Source organism: Myodes glareolus, chromosome 1 (genome assembly GCF_982192425.1).
Source record: "Myodes glareolus chromosome 1, mMyoGla1.1, whole genome shotgun sequence".
Classification (NCBI taxonomy): domain Eukaryota; kingdom Metazoa; phylum Chordata; class Mammalia; order Rodentia; family Cricetidae; genus Myodes; species Myodes glareolus.
This window is the reverse complement of record NC_142026.1, coordinates 63,045,418-63,072,119: the sequence shown is the minus strand read 5'-3', so window position 1 is coordinate 63,072,119 and position 26,702 is coordinate 63,045,418. Positions and strand designations below refer to the sequence as shown.

The window sequence follows — 26,702 nt, the reverse complement described above, 5'->3', positions numbered from 1 at the left end:
GATCTAACATTATATCAATTAGACAGCACAGTTAGGGAGGAATCATCTTCCTGATAATCCACAGATATAATTGCCCAGTAGATCAGGTTGTTTTCATGAGAGAAACACGCTATGTCACAAGCAGGGGGTCTCCCCACTTCTACTCACACCAGGGAAAGCCAGATACCAGGGAAAGATTTTAACAGCAAACATGTAAAAGCAAAGTGGAATCAAAAGATATTGCAGAGTCTGTTTTCTTATAGTCTTGCATAAAACAAGATTAACCCATCATAGAGATTTCCTCCTTGTGATCTGACACTTTGAACTTCAATTTCCACCTGCTCCTCCTCTGACTTGATTGTTTCATTGAGCACTAGAAGTCTCTATGTGGACACTGTGGTTGCTGGGTGCAGTAAGGAACAGAATCAGCATGAGATGTGGACTCCAGAAGTCTTTTGGTTCACACATCAAGAAAGACAGTGATTGATTTCTCCAGGGTCATTCTCAAGGCAGAAGAACACACCTCAGAGCTTTGCAGAAGCTTCATTAAGGTTGAAGGATATGAGCAGTGACCTACAGCCTGGTTGGCAGCAGGAAGAAAGATGGGGCCATTCTCAACGGAGTGGGGACACCTGGCCACCTCAGCCCAGTCAGCGGGCCAAGAAGCAGATCTGGTATGTTGGAGCCACTTTAGTAATGCCACTCTCCTTGGGTCTGAGATCAATGTCCTTAGGAGCCACAGGACTGGACACAGAGAAGTTCTGGAGGATGGTGGTGAAGAAAAGGAACAATTCGTTGCGGGCAATGCCTTCGCCAATACAAATGCGCTTTCCTGTGGGCACAGAGAATGACCCATGTGAGCCCCAGGGCAGTATGCAAGCTTCAGACTGTCCCATCCCTAAACCCAGACAGCTCTCCCATTGCAATGGAGAAAAATGAGTTTGACCCTCAACCTACAATTCAACTGAGAACAGTAAGAGTTTCACAAAGCCTTAAACAATTGGTGTAAGGGCTAGTGAGACTTCTTAGCATGGAAGGCACCTGCAAGGAGAGAACAAACTCCCATAGTCTGTCCTCTGTCATAAACCTATACACACCCTCCATAGTGCACAAATATTTGCATGCAAACATATATGTAATGATTCAATCATAAAATGCAAGCCAAATTGTTGGTGGATGACGCATGGTAATTTCTGACAGATTTCTGGTTTTGTTTATTATTAGAGTCCTTCATTTCAGAAATGTAAGAACACAACAGAGTCGGAACAAATATGTATGTGTAAACATGTATAATTTAACATCTGCAATGTTCCCTCCTTTCTCATGTGGGAAGGTTGGTCCCCATCTCCTTGGCTGCCCTGAGGGTGAAGGTGCTCTTTACAGAGTCTTAGATTGACAACTGGTTGATATTAAGGGTCCTATATGAGCCAGTCATGGAGGCACATGCCTGCAAAAGCAGCACCTGGGAGATCACAGCAGGAAGATAATGGAATGCATACAAAGAGCACTCTGTCTGTCCCCTGTCTCTGTCCCCTCTGTCTCTCATCCACACCCCCTCTCACTCTCTCTGCTCCCATTTCTTCTTCAACTTGAGATTAATGACCTTTAACAATGAGGAAGGAAATTCTGACTGGTCAGGACTACTGAGAGTAATTTGACTTTGTGGACTTACTAAAAGGAACTACAGGTTTCTTATCATGGTCCAAGGTCACACACAACAGAAAGTACATATCGAGATTCAAATACAATTGTTCATACAATAGAGAATGGGCAGAAGCACGTAATGCAGGCTCCATAGCACCCACCGTTTACACAGGGGTATAATTAATCCTTGTTGGTTTTTCTCCTTGGGCATGAAGGAGCATAGAGCAAGGGAGCCTGAAATTCCAGGCAGAAGCTCCACCACCTGCTTGTACCTCAGTGATTCTTACTCCTCTGCAGCTGGCTGCCTCTGGCCTCCAGGTGGAGGAGGGATTCCCAGCAACCCCTGTGCCCTTAAACTGTTGAGAAATCAGACCTGTGTAGGAGTATTTAGGGAAAGCACCTTACCTGCTTAGGCCCCACCTTTCCAGAATTTAGGTGGCATGAGCTTAGAAATTCATGGAGAAGTCTCTGAAATGGTTTTCCTAGTACTGGTTTTGTGAACCAGGTTTTTCCAGAGCAGCTTTTAGTGACGTATCTCACTATCAACACAAAGTTTCCATACTTGTGCTGGTCTTTTGGGACACTGTTTATGTCTCTTTGGCTCTAAAATGATATCTCTCTCTCTCTCTCTCTCTCTCTCTCTCTCTCTCTCTCTCTCTCTCTTTACTTTTTTCTATCTGCCAGTGGCAACCTTCCTTAACTTGTGTCTGTATCTATCACCCCTATGTGTCTTTTGATGTCTTCCATCCATTTGTGTCTTTCTAAACTCCCTAGATAGCATCTCAGCCCCTCCCGTTTTTCTGTCCAAGGACACCTTGTCACATCTTTCTTCTGTGTCTCCTCTCCTGTTTCTTGGTCTCTTTCTAGTTGTGTCTTTCTCCCCCTCCCTTTTCTCTCCCCTTCCTGTCTTACTGACTTACATCTTCAAATATGGTTCTTCACCCATCTTCTTTTCTCTCATATCCACACTCTGATTCCTACCACACATCTCCTCCTATTGTAGATTCCTTGTGTCTCTGTGTGTCTCTCTTTATTGAAATCTGTCTCTATCTCCATACCTCTCTATCATTGATTTGTCTCAGTTTATTTTTCACATCCCTGCCTTTCTACACTTGGGACAGTCATATGGACAATTCAGGAGCAGGACTGAGCCCAGTGACACTGATGTCACTTGGCACTCAGGACTAGACATTTCCTAGAGGAGACATGGCTCAGCAGGAGAACACTTGCCTTAAATCCCTCTGTGAGGGGATGAGGACAGACATGCTCAGCAGGAGAGCATCTATAGCATGCACAACATGGAGGCTGGAGGTGTGGGCTCATTGGAAGAGAACTTGCTTACCATGGTATCACAGCCTTGGGTTCCACCCCTGGCATGAGGATGGTGGGACGCAACTAAAAGCTAACCAATTGTTTCTAGAACCTTTCTTTCTCCAAAAGATAAGAAACCTGAACACAAATTTTCTATGTTTACATCCCATAGAGTTCATTCAACTGAATTAAATTTGTCCAGAGGCAGCTTCTGTGTGTAAAAAAACTAACCAAACACTGGCTACTGAACTATACACTAACTTGATATTATATTCTTCCAGTGAAGAACCAATCTCAGTTACTCACAGCAGTTGATCTACCCCCAGCTGCCAACTACCTCAGCATGGACAAATAAGGGAAAAGCAGAGCTGGCACCCATCAAGCTGTGTGTCCATGCCCAGTGCCCTCTGGTCTACAGACACTGATGGGTGCTGTAACTCTAGTTCAGCTTTCTCTAGTTCAGGAGTTTGTCCATCATGAATGGGTTCTTGGAAAAAATAAATGCTAGTAATTTTGATCTATCTTAGAGTTTAACAATCCAAAGAATATTTAAGACAAACAGACAAGTGTGCCATGACACGCCTCATCCCTAGGGCTCACAGATAAATCCCTCCCTAATCCCATGACCTTACAAGCTCATGACAGTTCATATATAATGTCATTTGTTCTTGTTGTTCACTAAAAAAAACAATTTGCACTCTCTCTGCTAACCCACAGGCCACTCCTACCCTGCATCCAGGTAGGCTGACTGAGAGATCTTCACCTCTCCCTCTGTCCCCCAAGACCCAAACCCTAGTCTTCACCCCACCTCTGCAACAGAACCCTTGCTGCAGCCTTCCCTACCTGCACTCCCCATCTCTTTGAATTTCCCTTATCTTTCCCAGCAGGCACCCCTTACTGACCCAAAGGCCACTCTGATTAGGGAAGCAGGTAGGCTGACAGAGAATCCACACCTCTCCTTCTGATTCTCCATATCCACCCCAACTGCCCCCATCTCACCCCCAGCTCTGTGGCAGAATGCCTGCTGTGCTCTCCCTTTCCGCCCTGACCCCATCCCCAATGAATCATAAAGATATTCTCCTCCAATCTTCCTTCCCCCAGCTCATCCCATTATCCCAGCCTCCAACACCAGCAGGCATTTTCTGGGAACACACCAGCTGGGCAGAACAGGGAAACAGGTCCACAGAAAGCTTCCTATGGCAACACACAGTCATCAAGCTCACCTAAAACCCGGAAAGCAAGAAACCAAACACCCATCCACCAAAGACAAACCCAGAAATCAGCACCGAGACCTATAATCACCCCAAAACCAGATTCCTGGGTGTCAGCCTAAAAACACAATCAGTAATAGCCAGGACAATGTGAATCCACAAGGGACCAGCAGCCCTGTCACAGTTGACCCTGGGAAACCGACATAGCTGCAGCCCAAGGAAAAACACTGCCTTCTAAAGGTGGTAGAAGTCCTTAAAGAGGAAATTAATAAATCCCTTAAAGATATCCAGGAAAATACAAACAGTGTTTAAGACCTGAAAATGGAAATAGAAACAAGAAAGAAAACCCAAAACGGGGAATTGTGAAAACAAAAGATTTATGAGTTAGAAGAGGAACTAAACAACCTGCTTCACCAACAAAGTGAAAGAAAGATTCTCAGGCCCTGAAGATATTATAGAAGAAATGGATATATCAGTCAGAGAAAAATGTTAAGTTTGTAAAACTCATGACAAAAAAATATATCACAGTAATCTCGATTACTGTGCAAACACCACACCTAAAAGTAACAATACTAGAAGAAGGATATGAATCCCACCTCAAAGGACCAGAAAATATTTTCAGCAAAATCATAAAGAAAAGTTTCCTAACCTGAAGGAGATGTCTATAAAGATACAATAATCTTATGCAACACCAAATAGATTGAACCAAGAAAGGAAGACCCATTAACAAATTAATGTACAGAACTAGTGAAGATTTTTAAAAGTTTCAAAGCAAAAAGACCAAGCAACATGTAAAGGCAAACCTATTAGATGTACACCGCGCTTCTAAATGGAGAAACTAAAAGCCAGAAGGGCCCTAATAGAAGTGCTGAAGATTCAAAAAAAAAAAACCGGATATCAACCCAGACTACAATATACAGCAAACCTTTTGATCACTGTAGATAGAAAAAAATTAAACAATATTTATCTAAAAATTTAACCCTAAAAATTCTCAAAGAAAAGCTCCAATCTGAAAATATTACCTGCATACAAGAATGCACAGGGAATAAAATGATTCAAACCAGCAAAATCAAAAGTAGAAAAATAAAACAATCACTGCCACTAATAACAACAATGGCAACAACAAAATAACAGGAATCAACAATCATAGGCTGTTGATATCTCTCAACATCAATGGTCTCAATTTCTCAATTGAAAAAAAAAAGTAGCAGAATGGATACAAAAGGTGGATCCATCCTTCTGCAGCATCCAAGAAAAGCACTTTAACATCAAAGACATTACTTCACGGTAAGCAGCAAAAAAAGATATTCCAAGCAAATGAAATGCCCTGAGAAGCAGACTGCTGTAGCTATTTTAATATTTAACAAATTAGAGTTAAATCTAATCAGAAGACACAGGAAAGCACACTACATACTCATCAGAGGAAAAATCCACCAAGAGCACATTTAAATTCTAATCATCTATTCCCCAAACACAAGAACACCCAAGTCTGCAAAAGAGAATTACTACAGCTTAAATCACATGTTGATCCTCACACACTGACAGTGGGAGACATCAACACTCCACACTCATCAATAGACAGGTCATACAGACAGAATCTAAACAGAAATGCTGAAACTAACTGATGTTCTAAAGGGGCCACACCATTAGGAAGGGTGAGGACCATTGCTCTAAAACAAAAATAAGTCACACCCAAAAGAAGCAGATGGCCAGAAATTATTAAACTCTGGATTGAAATCGATAAAATAGAAGCAAAAAGGGCAATACAAATAAACAAAGAAACAAAGAGTTAGTTCTTAGAGAAAATCAATACGGTTGGCAAACCCTTATCTAAATTAAAAGGTGGACAGAGATTATCAAATTAATAAAATCAGAAGCAAAGGTGAAACATAAGAGATACCAAGGAAATTGAGAATTTAAGGACATACTTCAAAAACCTTGTATTTCACCAAATTGGAAAATCTAAATGAAATGGGTATTTTCTTGATAGGTACTACTTAACAAAGTGAAATCAAGATCAAATTTAGAATTTAAACAGATCTATAATCCCTAGAGAAATAGAAACAGTCACTGAAAGTCTCCTAGTATCCAACCTCCCGCCCTCTGAAAAGAAAAAAGAAAAACCCAGTGACAGAGAGTTTCAACACCAAATTCTATCAGACTTTCAAAGAGTAGTTTATGTCAATACTCCTCAGATTATTCCACAAAACAGAAACAGAAGAAATGTTGTTCATTTCATTTTATGAAGCCAGAGTTACCCTGATATTCAACCCAATTCACTTTTTCTCTATTACTGAGAGTAATATTTTACTCTATTACTGAGAGTAATAGAGAAAAAGTGGGGAATAGATTTGAAGTCGTTAACAAATGTGATGACTTCCTGAACAGAACAAGAATAGCACAGACACTAAGATCAACAATTAAAACTGGGAACTCATGAAACTAAAAAGCTTCTGCAGGGTGAAGTTCACCATCATTTGGATAAAAAGTGGTAGCTACAAAATGGGAAAGATTGTTACCACCTCTACATCAAGTAAAGGACTAATATCCAAACTATATAATGAACTCAGGAAATTAGATATAAAAAGAGATAATCCAATGTAAAAATGGCATACAGATCTCAACAGAGAATTCTCCATAGATAGAGCAAACTCATATGGCTGAGAAACAGTTTAAAAAAATGTTCAATGGCTTTAGTCATCTGGGAAATGTAAATCATAATGACTTGGAGTTTCCATCTTACACCTTCAGAACGGCTAGGGTCAATAACACAAGTGAGAACACATGTTGGAGAGGATGTGGAGTAAGGGGAACACTCCTCCATTACAGGTGGGAATGCAAACTCATACAGCCACTATGGAAATCAGTGTGGCAAGTCCCTAGAAAATTAGGAATTCACCTCTCTCCAGACCTAGCTATAGCACTCTTGTAGATAGAAAAAATCTTAATTCTACCACACAGGCACTTGCTCAACCATGCTCAATCCTGCTCTATTCATAGAAGCCAGAATTGGAAACAACCTACATGTTCATCAACAGAAGGATGAATAAAATGTGTTACATTTATACAATGGAGAATTATTCAGATATTTAAAATAAAATAGCATCATCAAAATTCAGGCAAAGGGATGGAACTAGAAAAGAATCCTGAGTGAGGTAGTCCAGACCCAAAGAGATTAACATGGCATGTGTTAACTTATAGGTGAATATTAGTCATTAAATAAGTGATAAGCAAGCTACAATCCATAAACCCAGAAAGGTTAGATACAGACAAAAGCACTAGGAGGGGAATATGAATTTCCCTAAAAGGGGAAAATAGAATAGAGTTCATGGGTGGACTAGGGGCATCAGAGGGACAGGAATGGGAGCTTCAGGAGGGAGGAGAGATGGACTTGAAGGATAGAGTGTGGGGAGAGACATAATTGAGGGGTATTTAGTGCTGGTGTGGAAACCTAGTGCAGTAGAAAATTCCTAAACTACAGAAAGGAAATTCGAAAGAAGTCTCCAAATAATGAGGGAGACCTGGTCCCAACTGGCCATCTCTTCTCACTAAATGAAGCTTCTAGTACCAGGAATGGGCTGCATTCTATTGAGTTTCTGGCCAAAGGAATCCAATGGAAGATGCCAAACAACCCAAGGCTGTTTCCAAGACAGTAGGTTGACTCCACAAACTGAATGCAAGGCCTCATTGCTGAAGACAATTCTCACACAACTCACTGGACTGGAGACATCTAGCTGGTGACTATATAGAACCTTCACCCCCGTGTTCTAGCATCTTTGGTACAGGAAACAGTCTACAGGCTATCAAATGAGAAATGTATACACCAACCCAGCCAAAAACCATGCTGTACGATATACTAGGGCTCAACAGTGACACAATGTAGTACATTGTGGGAGTAATTATCCAATGTATGGTTTGAATATGAGGCATTACTTGAGTGACCAGGAACCAGGGAAAGGGTAAAAAAACGCTACTGCTCAAAAAGAAAAATAAAAGTAACAACAAAATGACCCCTGAAGATATTCTGCTACATAGATCAGAGCCTTTTTATTCAGCCATCATCAGAGAAGCTTCCCCCTGCAGCAGATGGAAACTAATTCACAGAGACACAGCCAGATGTTTCACAGAGAGAGAAACTTTGGAACACAGAGCTCTAAATGGAAAATCTTTGTCAAAACCCTCCTCTCAGAGCTCAGAGCACCCAGAGAAAGAGGAGACAGAAAGAGCATAAGAGGCAGAGGGGATGCAGGACACCAAGAGAACAAGGCTCTCAACAACTGAGCAAAGCTCACATGAATTCAGACTGAGGCAGCAGGCACAGGGGCTGCTCTGGTCTGCACCAGGTCCTCTGTGCACATCTTATAGCTTTCAGTTTAGTGTTTTCATGGATTCCATGGATTCCTGAGTGTGTGAATGAGTGGGACTCTGGTTCTAGTGCCTTCTATTGGGCTCCACTTTTTCTCTTGATTTGCACTGTATAACATCGAAGCGATGGATTTTGTTTTCTCTTATATTTAATTTCATCGTGTTTGGTTGTTATCCCTTAGAAACCTGTTGTTTTCTAATGAGAGACAAAAAGAGAGTGAATCATGAGGAGAGGGAAGTTGGAGAGGGACTGGGAGGAGGAGAGGGAAGGGAAACTGTAATCAGCATAAATTGTATGAAGAAAGAATCTACTTTTAATAAAAGGGGAAATTAATAAACAAATGTCTATAGAAAAAGAAAGAACTGATGGATTTGATGCAAGTGGAAAACAACGAATAGATTATTTTGCACGTTGCACTTTCTAAAGTGGAGGAACTGTCTTTTGCTCTTTTAAGGACTTTATGTGGCCATTGCTACATTGACTTTAAAGACATCCTGAACTTCCTGACCTGGGAATATCTCTGCTTCCTTCCTCTCTATTAATTAATCTCTTGTTTATTGCTGGGATCAGTGGGAGGAACCTGGTTGTGCACTAAGCCCATTGTGTTTCTGTGAACATCCTTTCTTCTCTCTGCCAGCCCTTTAATCACTCCTTTAAAAGGGTTCTCCCCTCATAATAAAATAAGAAAAGAATGAATATGCTCAGATTTAGAGGCTTTCCAATACCTCTCCAAATCCTCCTGAGCAGGATGACCTTTAGTTCAAGTGACCCCTCCTGGACAGTAGCCAGGTGGATTGGGTTCCCAGCTGGAATAGACTGCTCCTAGTCCTGACTGTATCCTGGAGGGTGAACCTGCCCTCTAGTGTGTGGGAAAGGAAGCACAGGTCCGTCTCACCTATAGAGAAGGGCATAAAAGCTTCAATTTTCTTCAGAGCCCCATTGGCATCCAGGAAGTGGTCAGGATTGAAGGCATCTGGTTGTTCAAAGTACCGTGGGTCATGAAGAGCTGAACTCAGGATGGGGTACACTTCAGTGTTCTAGGAGACATTGTGAGAGGCAATGATATTAGCATACCCTGACTCCCATATGCAGGCAGTTAGTTCTTAGGGAACCAGAGAATGTTGGGAAACCACAAACAGGCCAAGGGTGGTGACTGGGAGAGTGGAGGATGATCATGGCATAGAGATGTGGAGTCACAGCTGGTCTCACCTTGGGGAGCAGGAACCCTCGGAACGAAGTGTCTTTGGTGACTTTGTGCGGCACTCCAATCGGGACAATATCTGCAAATCTCTGGATCTCCCGCATGACGGCCTCAGTGTAAGGCATTTTGTTGCGGTCATCAAGGGTTGGCGGACGGTGTGAGCCGATCACCTGATCGATCTCCTTTTGGACTTTCTCTGCACAGAAAAGGGAGACAACAGACAATGCCCACCCCCTTCACAAAGGCAATGCACAGTGACCCTGACTTCTGTGAGCCAATAGCTTAGGAACAGTGCAGAGCCAGGAGACTCTGTTGAGAAAGATACACTGTACTCTTGGACACTCACACCTGCAGTTCTCTCAGGCATCTGTCTCTCCAGCCACGCTTAGAGCTATGTTAGAGGCTCACTCTCCAAAGCTCCAATTTTGCTCATAAAGGAGAAAAAAGGAAAACCTACAGCAAAGGACTATTTCATCTATCAGTCTGAGTGGTACCTGGAGGGGAAGATGGTAGGAATTCTCTGCATTTGAAATGTAATGTTATATATTGTGTTCTTGTATAATGGAGAGATAGACAGACAGACAGACAGACACACACGCACACACACACACACACACACACACACACACAGAGAGAGAGAGAGAGAGAGAGAGAGAGAGAGAGAAACTTTTGCAAGTAATTTATAATTTATATTTAAAAATCCAGAGGGGATGGAGAGATATCTCAGTGGTTAAGAGCACTGGCTGCTCTTGAAGAGGACCCGGGTTCAATTTCTAGCTCCATCACGGCAGCTCACACTGTCTATGACTCCAGGTCCAGTGGATACAACACCCTCACGCAGACATATATGCAGACAAAACAGCAATGATCATTTGTTAAAAAAATTAAAAATACAGGCAAACAATATATGGCTATAGATTCAGGAATAAAAGGAAAGTAAATTAATCTGTGTGTAACTGAACACGGAATATGAACACATTGGTGAATATGATGACCGATGAAAGGGTTCAGTCAGTCAACAAAGGCATTGATTTCCATCCTGACAGCTTGGCTTTGATATCAGAACCCATGGGAATGTGCAGGAGAGACCCAACCGCACAAAATGATGCACACACAAATAAATCAATGAATACAACTAACCAAACATCAAGTAAATATATGGATGAATAAATGAGCAAATATATGCATAAACAGGTAGTTGTGTTGAATGATGAACAAATCACAAATAGTTAAATGAATTATTAAATAGATACATTTAATATAATAATATAATAGATGATGGACACATGAAGGGTAAATTCAAAGGTCATTGGGAAGGATAAGGAATGAGGAGATTTGTATATGATCAATGAATCAATGACAGAGAGCCTGCTCAACTGGGCATAATAAAGAATAAATCTCACAAACTGATTCATCCAAATAAAGGAATGAAATATATGTCATTGAGTCAAACAGAGATGAACAAATCAAGGATTAATAATCTATGGGTATAGAGAAGATGGGAAGAGGATTACATGTGTGGGTGCACAGGTGTGTAGATGGAAAATGAATATATGTATGTTTAGATAATGGTTGGAACATGAATAGAATGGGTAAATAGATGAAGAGGTGGATGGACAGAAAGATGGGTGAGTATCCGATGGATGCAAAGACAGAAAGAGAGAGAGAGAGAGAGAGAGAGAGAGAGAGAGAGAGAGAGAAGGAAGGAAGGAAGGAAGTAATGAATGAAAAAATGATAGATGAATCAACCTTCATGTTATAGCAGAAAACAATGGAAATGAACCAGCTGAGTGTTCATTCAAAAACCACCACTGCCTTAGGTTAGAAGTAGACCAAAGCCTTCAGAGCTCCAGATGTAAGAGGCCCATGTCTCTCTCATCCACACAAACCTCTGCAGAAAGGGAGAGCTAGAAGCTTCCCCAACTGGCTGCCCATAGCTCACCTGCAACATGGGGGTATTTGAGAAGAAGCAGAAAGCCAAAGCAGAGTGTGGTGCTGCTGGTCTCAGTGCCAGCAAAGAAGAGAGAAATCACAGAAATCATGAGGTTCTGATGATGGAATTCTGTGTGTTGATTGGACTTCTCCTGGTTCCACATAGGAGAGAGAAGGGAGGGTCAGGAGTGAGTGGAGACTTGCAGGGAGAGGCACACACATCCTGGGAACTGTCCTTCAGTCTCACTAACTGGGCCACACAGAATGTCTCAGTCCTCGACAAGGTCACTTGGTCTCTGCTCTGCCTTCTCTCTCTGCTGTGCTCTCTGGTAGTTTAGCATGGTTTGTCTCCCAGGCTCTTTCTTCCTCTGTGGTCTTTTCTGTTTTTTGTCCCTTGCCCCATGTTCCATCCCAACCCTTCTTTCTTCCTATCACATTTTCTCCTCCTTTTATTTTCATCATTTTCCAGACGCTTCTGCATCTCCTCCACTTCATTTCCTGTCTCTCCTCCCCATCCTCTGCCCCCTTTCCTCTGCTCACATCCTCAGCCCTCACTCTCAGTCATCCCCTCTCATTCACACAGGACTTACCTTCTCCATGCGTATAAGGAAGGTATCGATGAAGTCTCTTGGATTGTTGGGGTCCAAGGTTGCCTGGTGCTTCTCCACGCTGTGGCCAATGTATTCAAGGACTTCATGCAAGTTCTTGTAGACTTGTTTGTGAATACCAGTAAAGAACTTCAAGAAACCCGAATAGAGCTCATACACCTGCAAAAAGAAGGGCCCAGCAGGTCACATGGAGTTATCAGGTCTCAGGAATGAGCAGTGCTCCTAGGTCCACAGGCATCATGAAAGAACACACACACGCACACACACACACACACACCTCATACATGCACACCATACACATGCACAGCATACATACACATGCCTTTAAATCAGTCTCTAACCTTCAGTTTACTTTCTCTGTATCTCCCTTTTTCTCTCGTCTGCTCTCTCTCCCAATTTCACTTCCTATTTTGTCTTAATTTGTTTTAATTTGTGGGGTACTGTATTTTGAACACATTAATGCCAGACAAGCTTTGAATTCAATTTGTAGCCTAGGATTAGCCCGAATTTCTGATCCCCCAGACTCTAACAACAAAATCCTGGAATTTCATGTGTTGTACACCACCAAGGACTGGAGATGAATTCAAGGGCTCATGCATGAAATACTGTGTCCTCTGTCCTCTAAGTAACATCTGCATCCCCCACGTCATCATTTTCTCATGTCTGGATAGCTCTGTATTTCTGCATTCAGGTCTCTCCACCGTGCTTAACAACCCGCTCTTCCTCTGTTCCTCCTTTCTTCCTTCCATCCCTCCAGGCCATAGGTTCTTTGCTTATCCATTTTGTCTCTGTCTTTATTCCAGTCACAAGACTCTGCCTTCTTCACTAACAAGGAAACATTTCCTTTTCTCTTCCTTGGATGTTCCTCCCTTCCCACCTACTCACCTGGCCATGGAATGAGCTGATGAGTGAGAAGGTCTGATAGATCAGGTTCAAAAGGTGCAGGAACTGGTGGTCTTTGTAGTCAAAGCGCTCTCCAAAGACAATGGAGCAGATGATGTTGGCTGTGATGCACTGGAAGATGAAGGTGGGGTTCAGGGGAGCTCCTGGAGGAGGATACAGGACAAGAGACAGAGAATACAGAATTAGGGGAGTATTTGACTTCAGCCCCATGTCTGTAAAGCTTTCCACACCACTCACTGCTCAATGAACAGCAACACATTTGCACATATGGTGCACATAAGAATCTGGGCCCTTAACTCAGAGATGCATGCATCCTTTTATTTAACTTTCCTCAGTACTGTGCAGAATATGGGGTGCTATTTCTATATACAGAAAGGGAAAGCTTAAAAACAGATTAATTATATTTGTTAATAAAATAATTAAATTGAAAAAAAAAGAAAGGGATGCACCTTCCGTAAGGAAACTAAGCTAAATCATGGCTGGCTGGAACATGGCTGCAATTAGGATTCTAGGACCAAGAGGCAGAGTGAGTACACTCAATCTGCACCTGCTCCTCCTCCCAGGACAATATCCTAACTCCCACTGGCAGGAATGGTGCACAGAAGGGTACAGGGATGACTGTGGAAATTACAAGCCATGTACACTCCATGGCCATCTGCCTGTCTTCCTCCATTCCTTCTTAACTTCCTCCATCCCTCTCTAAATGCCTCCATTCCTTCTCTGTCTTCCTCCATCCCTCCTCTGACTTCCTTTATCCATTCTCTGACTTTTTCCTTCCCTTATCTGACTTCGTCCATCCCTTCCCTGACTTCCTTCACCCCTTCCCTGACTTCCTCCACCCCTCTCTTCTGTAACTTCTGAGCTCTGTGGTTTTCAGAAGCCATCAGCCCCTGCTGCCTTCAGCTTTGTATGCTAGGTTCAGTCATAGACCCTGGCAGTTGGAAGACTGTTGTCAGTACAGCAGTATTGGATCACTGTTGCCCTTCACCCTGAGACTGGTTTGTCTCTGATCCTACGAGAATACTTTTCTGGGGCTCAAGAGCTTCACTCTCAGTCCCTTTTCAGCTTGATTCTCAGCTTGTTTCTCTTCTTCTGGGTCCCTCCCTTACTGACTTCTCTCTCCCATCATTCTTTTTACCCTCCGCACCTTTCTTCCCTCCCCCTCATCTGCACTAACCTCTCAACTCTCCAGAGAAAGGTCAATAAAAAATGGCAAATACCCCATGTAAAGAAATGGAGGTGCAAGCAATAGTCTTGTCACTAATGTGCCCTTGATATAACAAACTTAAAGTACCCTCAGAGTACCTCTGATTTTTACCAAAATCAAACTCCCATGAGCCTCTGTGCTCATTGCTGCTCACCAGCACACTCACAAGGAAGAAAACACAGTTCCCTGCTTAAGCCATGTCTGCAGGTCCTCCTGATCAATTGCCTTCATTGACTTAAGGTCTGTGTTTGTCTTTGATGAGACCATGGAGGGGGGCAGGGATAGGGGGCAATTACAACGATTAAGTCAAAATGGTCTTGAACACTTTGTGCAATAGAAGAGGAACTTGAAAAACTCATCCTCCTGCCTCCACCTCGAGGGTGCTGGGATTACAAACATGCAGGACCATGCCCACTGTATATGGTGCTGTAAGCTCTCCACAACTCAGCTACAGCCACATCAAAGGCAGGACCTCACAATGGAGACAGGGCAGGCCTTGAATTCACGGCCATCTTCCCTCACCTTCTGAGTTCTGAGAGGATGTGTGTCTACCAGTTCTACTCAATTGACAAAGAAAATTAACTCACAGATTGATTTCCTGGAGTGGTGGTCACCATGGGCAGTACACATTTCTGAGTTATTTTGGAACCAAAATACCTCACATTTCTTTTCTGCCCTTGTGATTCTCTCTTTTCACCTCTCTCTTTTTCTCCTCATCTCCAAATTCAATGTGTCTTTTGTGTCTCTCTCCCCCGTCTCAAAATTCAATGTGTCTTTTGTGTCTCTCTCCCCCGTCTCTCTTTCTCTCTGTGTGTGTGTGTGTGTACCTGTGTGTGTGTGTGTGTGTGTGTGTGTGTGTATCTGTCTGTCTGCTATTTTATTTCTATACCCTTGTATGTCTCTTCCTCTTTGTTGGCTCTACACTCAGGTCCCTGTATCACCATCCTCCTTTCTGTCCATTCTCTTGTACTCACCCTGGGACTTCCGCAGCTCCTCTACCAGACATTGGGCCTCATGCTGAATCCGCTCCTCCACACTACTCTTGCCCATTCCTAAGTCCTTCATGGTGGCCAGAGAGAAGCGGCGAAGTATCTTCCAGCGTTCGCCACTGGCAAAGACCACACCTAAGAACGTAGAGGAAGCCTGGGTGGTTACAACGGAAGTTCAAAGACCCTGAGTCCTTCCCCATAGCTCGGGCTCACCTCTAACACACGTCTTCCCAGACCACATCTGCCCCTTCACACTGTCCCGTATCTCACCGTATCTCTGTACAATTGGCTCAAACAAAGCAATTATCGCCCGACCAGAGAAAGCCTCAGCTTGGTCTACCAGAGCCTCCTTTATGGCCTCTGCCCCACACAGCACGACCACAGGCCTTGGTCCCAGGTGCACTGTGAACACGTCTCCGTATTTTTCTCGAAGCTGGCAAGCATAAAGGCACCAGGGTTGTGGTTAGTCAGTGTAGACATTGTTGTTACACTGTGAAAACACCTAGACACAGACTGGTAAATAGGTACCCCTCCACTGACCACCCTTTCTCTCCTGAGGACCTAAGAGGTAAAAGTTAATTCACCAGACAGGCAGGATCTGCACTGATTGGTTGGATTTCCTAATCAGTACACCATTACTGTAGAGTAGGGAGACAGGGCAACACTTGTTTATAATTCTGGCACAAGAGAAATAGAGACCAGAGAATCAGTAGTCATCCTTGTCTACACATCCAGTTTGAAGCCAATCTCACCTACATATGACCCTACCTCAAAAATAATAGATACAGATATGGATGCAGATGTGCATTAGTTCCATGCCCACACCCTTCAGTCTGGCCAACTGAACCATGCTTCCTGTGGTTGAGCTTTAGCCTCTCCAATGCCTCCTGACAAAATTTATAGGTAACTGCCCAGACCCACTGACTGGGTTACATGGGAAGGAAAGTGATTGTCACCTAGTAGTGGTCCTGAATGTGAGTCATGACTGCTGTATGGATAGTTGGGAAAATTCCTGGCAATGCATCCATCGGGGCATCTACAGGGAATTGGTCCCAGAAACATGTTAACCCTCCAATACTATGAGCCCTTGAAGAACATGGTGCAATGTTTGCAAGCAACCCTTCCCCATCCTCTTGTAACTTACTCTCTCTAGATTGCACTGCAGCTAATAGAAATGAAAGGCTATGAAAATGGTCAGTGCTCAGTGTTGTTTAGGGGTCAATGCTGAGAAAAACCTCTGCATATGTTTGATGTTCATGTATTTATGTTTTTAGATGGGGTCACATCATCGAATCTTATGCAAAAATGAACTAACAATCCTCAGATGAGATCAACAATGTAGATGAAATTTGCCAACTTGATGCTGACACAAAAGCAAGCTTTGATTCCATCTGTTGCACCTAAATGTTCTAACACAGCTGTGATTGATGGTGTGTCAGAATAGTGGGAAGGTAGTGACTACAAGGGGCTGAGACAGGGACCAATCTTGATGTTCAACATCAGTGGTAAGAAAGTGTTCATCTTTAAAATTAATGGATGTGGGCTTCTTGAGAGGTGACCCAGTTCAACAACATCTTAAGTCAAAACTTAAGAGGTGGGACAGGAGAGGTGGCTCAGTGGCTAAGAGCACTGCTGTTGTTGCAGAGGCCCTGAGTTTTGTCCCACCTCCCATGTCAGATAGCTAAAAACTGCCTGTAATGCCAGCTTTGTGGGATTTGATGACCTCTTTGGTTTCTTCAGATATCAGATATGCATAAGGACCATTCACAAACACACTCTCACAAACACAAATATGATGATGATGATAATGAAGATAGATAGATTGATAGCCAAATAGATAGCGCATGGATATACAGATATTAGATAGATACATAAGCAAATAAGTCGCTGATGCACAGATAGATGATACCGATCATTTGTTAACATTGTAATTGGGGCTCATCTGATAAGAGTACTTGCTGCACCATTGTGATGACCAGGGTTTGGATTTCATCACCAATATGACAAGATGAGGCATTCATACATGCCTATGACTTCTGAGTAAAGAGTTAGAATGTGAAGATGGAAGGATTCCTTGGTCTTGCAGACTTTCAGATCCAGTTGCAGGGAGGGAGCCTGACTGAAGGAAATGGACAGATTGACAGAGGAGAACATCTGGCACCATTCTCTGGCCTCTGCCTCCATGAGCAGGTTTGTGTCCCCAATTCGAAATATACTCACACAGACAGACAAACACACATGGTCATAAATAAGAGTGTTTTAAAAGATTTTGTTAAGGTTACTTTAAAATGCTGTGCATTTCCCTCTGCAAGCCCCTTCCTGGTTCTCTACTTCTGCTCTTACATCCATAAGAACAGTTTCACCACAACCCAAGTCATAGCATTCACTGAAACATTCCTTACTTAATACCCTGAACCTTCCCTATGCTCCTCACTGTACTCTTGCTGCTGAAAATCAGATCAAGGTCTCTACCATGATTGCACCTCTGTACCTGAACTGATCCCATCTGTCCTCTGCTTTTTAGTGAGTCATGGTGCCACATCAAATCCTGTTTATGGGTGCTAGGACCTGAAGGGGAACAGGTTCAGGGAGCAATATAGGGTCCATGTCAAAGAGGAACAAGGAAGAAATGGAAAAGCAGTGGAATGATTTATTTTTAAGATGAGACTGAAAAAAATGCTCACCCAATATAATAGTATCATAACATTGAGTGCTGGTGGCCATGTCAGAAGACAGGTGCAACTGAAGCCCATGGTATCAGCTCAGCAGGAAGAAACTCTCTCATGGGTCAAGTTGGACAGGCAAAACCCAGAGACCACAGACCCAGGGGCATCTTTTGTTTCTATTGTGCCTTTTCCTGTTTGCTGCTTGTTTTTCTCTGTTATCTGGCATTGTGTGAATGACTGTGGAGAGATCCCCACTGCCTGTGATGTTGTGTGTTTATATCATAAAAGCATTCCATTTTACTGGGCAATTCCTATCTGTGGATTGTCAAGAAGATGATTCCTCCCTAAACTGTACTGTCTGATATAACAGTGATAACTTATACACAGTTCTGAGGAAGAAAAGTAAATATAAGGAAATGTGACAGAGCTAGAGACTATGTGTGGCAGCACTCTTGCTGGGATACACCTGGTCCTAGCTTTATCCATCTTTTGTTAGCAATTAACCTTTTGTTTCTCTTGTTGTCCTCTGTCTTAGAGTTTCCCATGGGTACAAAGCCTATGAAAAACTTGGTTAGAAGAAAATCCAGAAAACTGTGGTTCCTCCTGAATCAGGTATTTGCTTGGGCAACGTCCCTTTGGAAACCCAGTCAGGATGTTTTGACGATATTGACATGTACTTGCTAGGTGAAAATTGGAGAACAATAAAAGGAGCCCTGGGCAAAGGGAAAACAGTTAGTCCTGAAGGTTGAGTCCTGAAGGGTTAGTCCTGAATGTTGAGTCCTGATGCAGTCTTGAAGGTTCTCTAGAGAGACTGACTCACCCTGCCACCAAGAAAGGCTAAATTAATTCTTAAGGTGCCTCTGAGTCTTCATTTCATAGACCCATGTGAACCCATATACCCTTGCTGTGACACCCACAACACCTATGAGTTTCACTTATGTAGCTGTATAGATCATAGCTCAAGCTAATGATTAAGAGAAACAATTGAGTCCCAGGAGCCAGGCTGACTCAAATTTCTTTAATTTTGATGCTAAAAGAAAAGACACAGTCACAAGTTTCTGTGTGCAGCATTAGCCAAAACAAGCCTTTAAAACTATTTCAGGTTAAATCATGTTTTGGTAACAGCCTTATGATGAAAAGCCAGAGAAAACAATATAATATTCACAAGGCCACAGAGCTGAGTTGCAAGTTCCCTAGGTTAGGCTCAAAAACACAAGGCAGCCCAACTGTTGCTAGCTGACATACTTTCCTGACTAGGACTGGTTTGTGATCAAAGGTGATGGTTAACTCCTTATATTCAATCCTGCCCTCGGCGTCCTGATATAAGAAATTATTGATGGGTGGATATGCACCCTAAAGATTTAAAGTACAGCTGAATGGTTTTCACGCATAAAAGTTTAGGTTTGTGATTCCTTTCAGATTCCTTATAAAATTGCCCATCAGGTAAATAGTAGAACGATTGCTGCTCTCTTTGTAATCACAATGTGCGGCCTGCAAACAAAAGAGTTGGCTGAGATAAAATACTTCCTGCCTGCTGCTGTTCTGTTAATCTGTAACAAGTTACCTAGATTAAATGTAAGTGGGATACTGGGATGACTTTGTTTTCAATCATGCAAAGGCAATGAAAAACGTGGTTTTATCTATATTTCTTATAATCATTCAATTGAAATATGGAATGTAACCACATTGTGATTCCTCTACTGCTTGAAAAGTTTTCTGGGTTATATTAGTCAAAGAAAAATGTATACAGTAGGAAGAAGACAAGAAGAATAGAGAATAAAGAATAAAGCCATTGAGATAGTGTGAGTATCTTTCTCCCTACACCCTTGGATAGATAAATCTTAGGTCATGCCAATGCCATGGATTCATTTGAATTCCTTTGCGTTGGGAGACTAGTCACCCAGGTAGCAATAATAGAGTTTGTTTATTAAAAAAATCAAGTGTAATTGTGACACTGTAGGATGCTTGCAATTTCTAATCCTATTAGTAGCTTTGATGGTTCAGCTCCTCTTTGTGTCTCTACTACTAGCCAAATGAATGCCATCATTAAGACTCAGTCTTTGTAATAAGCACACTATGATTAAAGCCCACAAAAAAACCATCTCACATAAACATAGATGCTTAGAAAATATCTCAGCTTTTTGAGCCATCAGAGAAATTTCTAAGAAACATTCAAGAGGGCATGCCAGCTGCATATGGGTTTGGAAATTATGGAGCTGACACAGCCTTTAGCAGCTGTATTTGCGTCAGACTCCAGGCCCATCCATGACACACTTGAGAGAGCCAAGCTGATTGTGTCTGGGGTTCACCACAGGACATCACTACCACTTGGCATCCAGAGGCATCTGTCTGGACCAACTCCTCTTTCTTCTTTCTTGTTCCATGTGCTATGACTTCATGGATGCTCTGCTGTTAATTTAGTCCCCAATACGGTTGTGTTGAGAAGTGTCAGAGCCCTTGGGAGCCCGAACATAGTGAGAGGCACTGGGTCTTTGTGACAGATCCATACAATAGGTTAGTGCTGGACTCACAGAGAGGACTGGGTCCTCAGAGAATGGTTATTATAAAACAAAGCCACTCCACATGGTTAGCCTCTTCTGCATGTGACAGGTTTTCTTGTTTTGTGACATATAAGAAGGGTTCTCACTAGAAATTGAAAGAATGGACTGCTTGATCTTAGACTGTCACACTGTACAATTTTGAGTAGGATAAACCTTTAGTTTATAAAGAACTTATCTTCTGTAATTTTTTGGTAGAAACAGAAAAGAGATAAAGACATGAGAGATTTTTCTTGCCTGCTTCATTGAATCACTTCAGTTCTTACCATCTTTGGCTCACACCAAGTCTATTCATTTTAATGACCTAAAGATTCAATGCCTGCCTCTCTCCTGTCACACTATGACTTCATCCACCTAGCTCTGCTCTTTCCCAGTACCAGCTGCTGCTCAGGAATGGCTTCTTTTCCATACCTGTCATCATTCTAGAATTTATTCAAGTCCTGCCTCTTATGTAAGTCTGTTTGAACTCTCAACCAATCTTAAAATTCTTATTGATGTGGTATTCTCCTCTGTATGCTGTGAATACCATAGGTTAATAAAGAAACTATCTTAAGTCCATGACAAGAGAGAACAGATATAGTTGGGGAAAACTAAAACTGAATGCTGGGAGGAAGAAAGCAGAGTTAGGGAGAAGCCATGCAGCCTCCGGAGGCAGACACTAGGAACGTTAGCCAGTAAGCCAAGCCTTGTGGCAATACACAGATTAGTAGAAATGGGTTGAACTAAGATGGAAGAGTTAGCCAACAAGAAGTTATACCTAAAGGGCCAAGCAGCAATTTAATTAATACAGTTTCTGTGTGATTATTTGGGGGCTGAGCAGATAGGAACCAACAAGTGACTTCCTCCTATATCTTATTGTTTTATTTGTATCCAATATCACCCAGATGAGCAGACAACTTGACTAGTTAAATTTTATGAGTTGATTCTACATCTACAAACAGACGCTTATCTCCTGACAGTTAAGGAAGTCAGCTCAGCTCCCAGATTGCCATGTACATTGAATTGTGGATTTGAACAGTTCTTTAAGGAGTTCTGTAGAGGGTAGGAATTCCCTGACCAGGGCACATTGCCAACCTCTGGGAACCTTGTTCGCAGGTCATAATGACTGTCCCTACAGGGAAAAGATGCAGCATGTCGTGCTATTATGAGAGGATGTCACCAACCCTCGCTGTGAAGATGCAGGGGGATGTGCCACTTTCTTCATTGATGTGGCTGTTCATAAGGTGCTCACCTTCCAGTCAGTTGCCCCCACATCCATACTCACTCAGGCAACCATAGTTACCTCCTAGTAGGATGGGCCTTCAGACACAGAGAAGGGGAGAGGAAAGTGAGAAATGAATGAATTAGAGTTTCAAAGTATGAAAATTAATCCCAGCACTCAGAAGGCAGAGGTAGGTGGATCTTGATGAGTTTGAGTCTCTCTACCGAGTGAGTTCCAAGACAGCCTGGGCTGTTTCACAGAGAAACCCTGTCTCAGAAAAAAAATACAGAAAGAAAAAGAAAATAACAACAAAGCCAACCAAACCAAACAAACAAACAAAAATAATAAAAAATAAATATGATGTTAACTTGACCTTTTCAACATATGGGAAAGACATTTTTAAAATACTTGTGCCTAAATATCCCAAACATCTTTCAATCCAGCACGTGAGATGTTAACTCAGAAGGATAATTAGCCTGAGAAACGAGGATAATATTGTCTCAAAAAATACAAATTAAAAAAATACAAATGAATACACCATTGGTCCAAGTGGGTGATATTTTACAAACCAAGGGGTAGCAAGAGTTAGGATTGCTGTCACGAAATCAGATCTCTTAATGGGACATGGAGTCAAAGATACTAAGTGATTACTAATAAACAAGTGGAAATTGAACATGAAATCTTGCTTGTGAAGACTGGTAAAGATGCTGCCAGGGTTGGCTCCTTGGATGGTCCTTGTGTTTATAACTGATACATACTCCCTACCTACCCCACATCCTGACCTGCCTCTCCTCCCCTTTGTTCCTGAACACAGCAGGCTAATTCCTTGTGTTGGCAGAAGCAAGCCTTATCTGTGGATGCCTGTGACATTTTTCTTTCTCTTTTGAAACAAAGAAACATCAAATAGGAAAACTGTAAGCCCTTGGTGCATGCCATGACACCCCAACACCTTTCACACTCCAAGCACAATGTGTCACCCTGTCCAACAGTGAAGACACACCTGTTAACCTGAGCACCATCCACCACCAACCAGCACCTCACCTTTCAGTCAGCGACCTTCCCACCTCAACCTACTGCATGGAAGGAGTTCCTTCTTCACCCCAAATGAGTGATCTTCAGGAGCAAACATGGGGCTAATCCCATACGGCATAGGATGTAGGCATGTCTTACCTGAATAAAGGAGTAGAGAAGGCCTCTTCTGTCCATCTGAAGGAGGTTTCCCAAGAGGGGCAGAGGACGGGGTCCTGGTGGAAGTTGGCCACAAGCTTTTGGGTGGCCCCTGACCATGAGTAGTAAGAAGCCCACAAGGAGAGCGAGGAGGAGCAGGACACTGGGTTCCATGGTCCTGGTCTGAGCACTGTCCATTTAACTGCACATTCCAGCAGGACTTTTATGCTGGACCTGAATCTCCATCCAGTTATACAACTTCATCTGTTACCACCTCCTGTTTCCTCACTGTCCAGGAGTATCAGAACCATTCTTTGTGATTGGGCTGTCAGTGACCTGCTCACTCCCTATCTTCTTACCTCCACCCTAGATGTTGGCAAGAACACCATGATTGAGATCCACAGGACAAAAGGTCATAGGGAGTCATGTGTCTCAATTTCTGAGTGTGAGTATACATATGTCAGCTCAGTTCTATCTGTTTATTTTCTGAGACATGGGCCTGTGCATGTTTACTGTGTGCTTTATATATAAAACATCATTTCTAATATGAATATTATGTTCTATGTTTATGTAGACCAAGGCAGTCCTTTATTAACAAATGGTACTCACAACATACAGAGGAAAGTTTCACATTAAAATACATTTGAATGTTGGTATCTTTCTTTGTTTGTCTTAGACAAGGTCTTTCTCTGTATCCCAGGCTGATGTTCTAATCCACTGTGTGGCCTAAGAAAGAGGTTCTTAACACATATGTACTTTTATTAGTAGGTCAAGACAATTTATCTCCCCCAAACTGTGAAGATTATGACAGCTACTGTATGAAATGCACTCAATGGCTCCCACTGGGAATCCTGCATTAGAATAATGATGCAAGTTCAGTACCAGATCACCCTGCTTGTCAGGACAAATGTCCCAGGGTCATTCAAGGCTATTTTGGCAACTTGCCAACGTCAGAAAAGTACAGATGCAATGCCTGAAATCACCATGGTTTCCTGACCTTTTTCCTTCCTGAATTACTGAAGTATAACTCTGCTGCCAACATCAGACAGGCATTGGCTGAACTTCACAAGAAGGATGCTGCTTCCCCTCCCTCACTCTGTCTCTCTGTCTAGTGAAGAGAAGTGAAGTCTTATTGTTAAAGGGAGGCCTAAGAAGGGGTGATGTCACCCTTGATTCACATCTCTGCATTAGGAAAGCTGAGATTAAGCATCACCCATTGCCTAAGTAACTTACCAAAACCCTATGTCCAATAACACCCTAAAAGAGTAGGTGATGCACGATAGTGGTAGAACACTTGCCTGGTGCCTTAGTTACTTTTCTATTGCTATGAAGAGGCACCATCCTAATCCACAAGCATGAGGCAGAGAGAAGAACTAACTGGGAATGAGTGGATTTTTGAGATCTCAAAGCCCACCTCCACAACACACTTCCTATAAAGACCAAACATCCTAATCCTTCCCAAACTGTGCCACAAACTGAAGAGCAAGCATTCAAACATATGAGGCTATGAAATCATTCTCATTCAAATGAGCCATACCTGGACTCTGGCAATCAACAGTGAGGGGCTGAGGACTCAGTGGTCTGACACTAGTCTGGTATAAATAAAACGAAGTTTAATCCTCATTACAGAGGGAGAAGCAGGGTAGTAGAGGAGTGAAGAATGATTTGTATGAAAATATCATAACGAATTCCATTATTTTATACACTACAAAAGGTAGGGAAAATTGAAGAGAAGCTGGGGAAATAGTTTAGTCAAATATGTACCTGCTTCATAAGCACAAGGACCTTGTTTGGATCCCCAGAACCCACGTAAAGCTAGGCATGAACATGGAGCATATATACAGAACCTCAAGACTTGGAAGGTGGAGCAGTTAGAGACAGATCTCATTGACTGGTCTTAAATTAATTAATTGAGTAAAGTAGTTAAGAAAGCAGAAAATAACTGAGGTAGATACTAACATCACTGTCTGGCCTCTGCACATAGGCAGTAGCACAACCACACACACAAAAATACACATGCACACACACTCACACATGCACACACATACAAAAAAACATACACAATGATTTTAAAGAGGAAAAATAATTAAAGCACTTTGTAAATGTTTAATAGTGTACACAGTCTGGCCACGAAGGAAATGGTGATGTAAGTCATGTGTATGTATATTTGCTTTGGGGTTTACCATTTGTATGTCTAGGGACAGAAGACCCATAGCAGAATTTCAGAACAATGAAACATTTGATGTTCATGGTGGTAACTTTATGAAAGCATCTAGCACTAAATAAATCCATAATAGTGGTACCACTATGGGGTATATATCCAAAGGACGCTCAATCGTGCCACAAGGACACGTGCTCAACTATGTTCATAGCAGCTTTGTTTGTCATAGACAGAACCCGGAAACAGCCTAAATGCCCCTCAACTGAAGAATGGATAAGGAAAATGGGGTACATTTATACAATGGAGTACTTACACAGCAGAAAAATTAATGGCATCTTGAATTTTGCAGGAAAATGGATGGAGTAAAAAACATTATTTTGAGCGACGTAACTCAGACACAGAAAGACAATTATCACATGTACTCACTCATAGTTGGATTTTTAACATTAGACAGAGAAAGCCAGCCTACAAACCACAACCCCAGAGAATTTAGACAACAATGAGGACACTAAGAGAGACTTATATAGATCTGATCTACATGGTAAGTAGAAAATAGAAAAAGACAAGATCTCCTGAGTAAATAGGGAGAATGGGGACCTTGGGGGAAGGCTGAAGTGGGGAGGGAATAAGAAGAGAGGGGAGCAGAGAAAAATGTAAAGCTAAATAAAAATCAATAAAAAATAAACAAATGTCACATTAAACAAAAAAAGTGTATGAGACACTGACAGGGCACATGCCTTTAATCCCAGCATGCAGAATGCAGGACCAGGTGGATCTCAGTGAACTCCAGGCCAACCTGAGCTGCAAAGTGAGTTCCAGGACAGTCAGGGCTACTTAGTGAGACCATATCTCAAAACCAGTGAAAGTATAAACCTGTGCAGTTCTCATACTGTGGATTAGCATCAACGATGACACATCTAGAAAGTCACTAGATAATCCTCAGGCTGTGGCTGCTAGCTTCCAAATTTTGTCTGAATGCCTTGAAGCCAGAGGTATCAACACAGCAATACCCTGGAGAAAACAGAATAAAGTGACTACAACCACAGTGCAGTCCCGCACCTAAGGCGCAGAGGTCATTGTGGAAGAGAAGGGGAAATGGGATAGGACTTCCAGTTGCTCTGCATTACTATTTGACAACCCGGAGCGAGGCGCCCAACCTGTCAAATGAGGCAACTGGGAAAGAAACACAAACCCCAGCTGAATGGGATTGGCAGACAGAGCTGACATGGTGAACCAAGTGGAGGAGCAGATGGTGGCAGGCAATGGTGGTAGGCTGGGTGGATGATCAAAGTGGCAGCAGGAACCAGAAGGCAGGGGTGGAGAACACTGCCCCATACAGCTTCTGGGGAAGGTGAATTGGTAATGATGGAAGCCCTTTGGACATTTCAAGTATCAGCTACTCTGCCTCTGCACAATTGGGTACACACTGACCTGATTATAAACTAGTTTCTCTCCCTCTCCCACTAGACTTGACAACTCTTCTCTGATTGGCTCCATTTTCACTTTATTTGCATACATATACATTCAGCCAATTAGGGTCCAGAAAACTTTATAAAGTTGAATTAGGTGAAGTCCTGAGAAGTAAAGTCATTGAATGG

General features: G+C 42.4%; 1 pseudogene across 1 annotated transcript; it reads right to left on the bottom strand.

Moving 5' to 3' along the window:
- Positions 1-620: 620 nt before the first annotated feature.
- LOC125404584 (cytochrome P450 2B1-like) lies at positions 621-23,127 on the bottom strand (annotated as a pseudogene). Its single transcript, XR_015738387.1, has 9 exons — positions 22,947-23,127; positions 15,622-15,784; positions 15,337-15,486; positions 13,138-13,298; positions 12,235-12,411; positions 11,655-11,796; positions 9,721-9,908; positions 9,407-9,548; positions 621-811 (listed from the first exon to the last, which is right to left on the bottom strand). The product of XR_015738387.1 is annotated as a cytochrome P450 2B1-like (transcript).
- Positions 23,128-26,702: the final 3,575 nt, after the last annotated feature.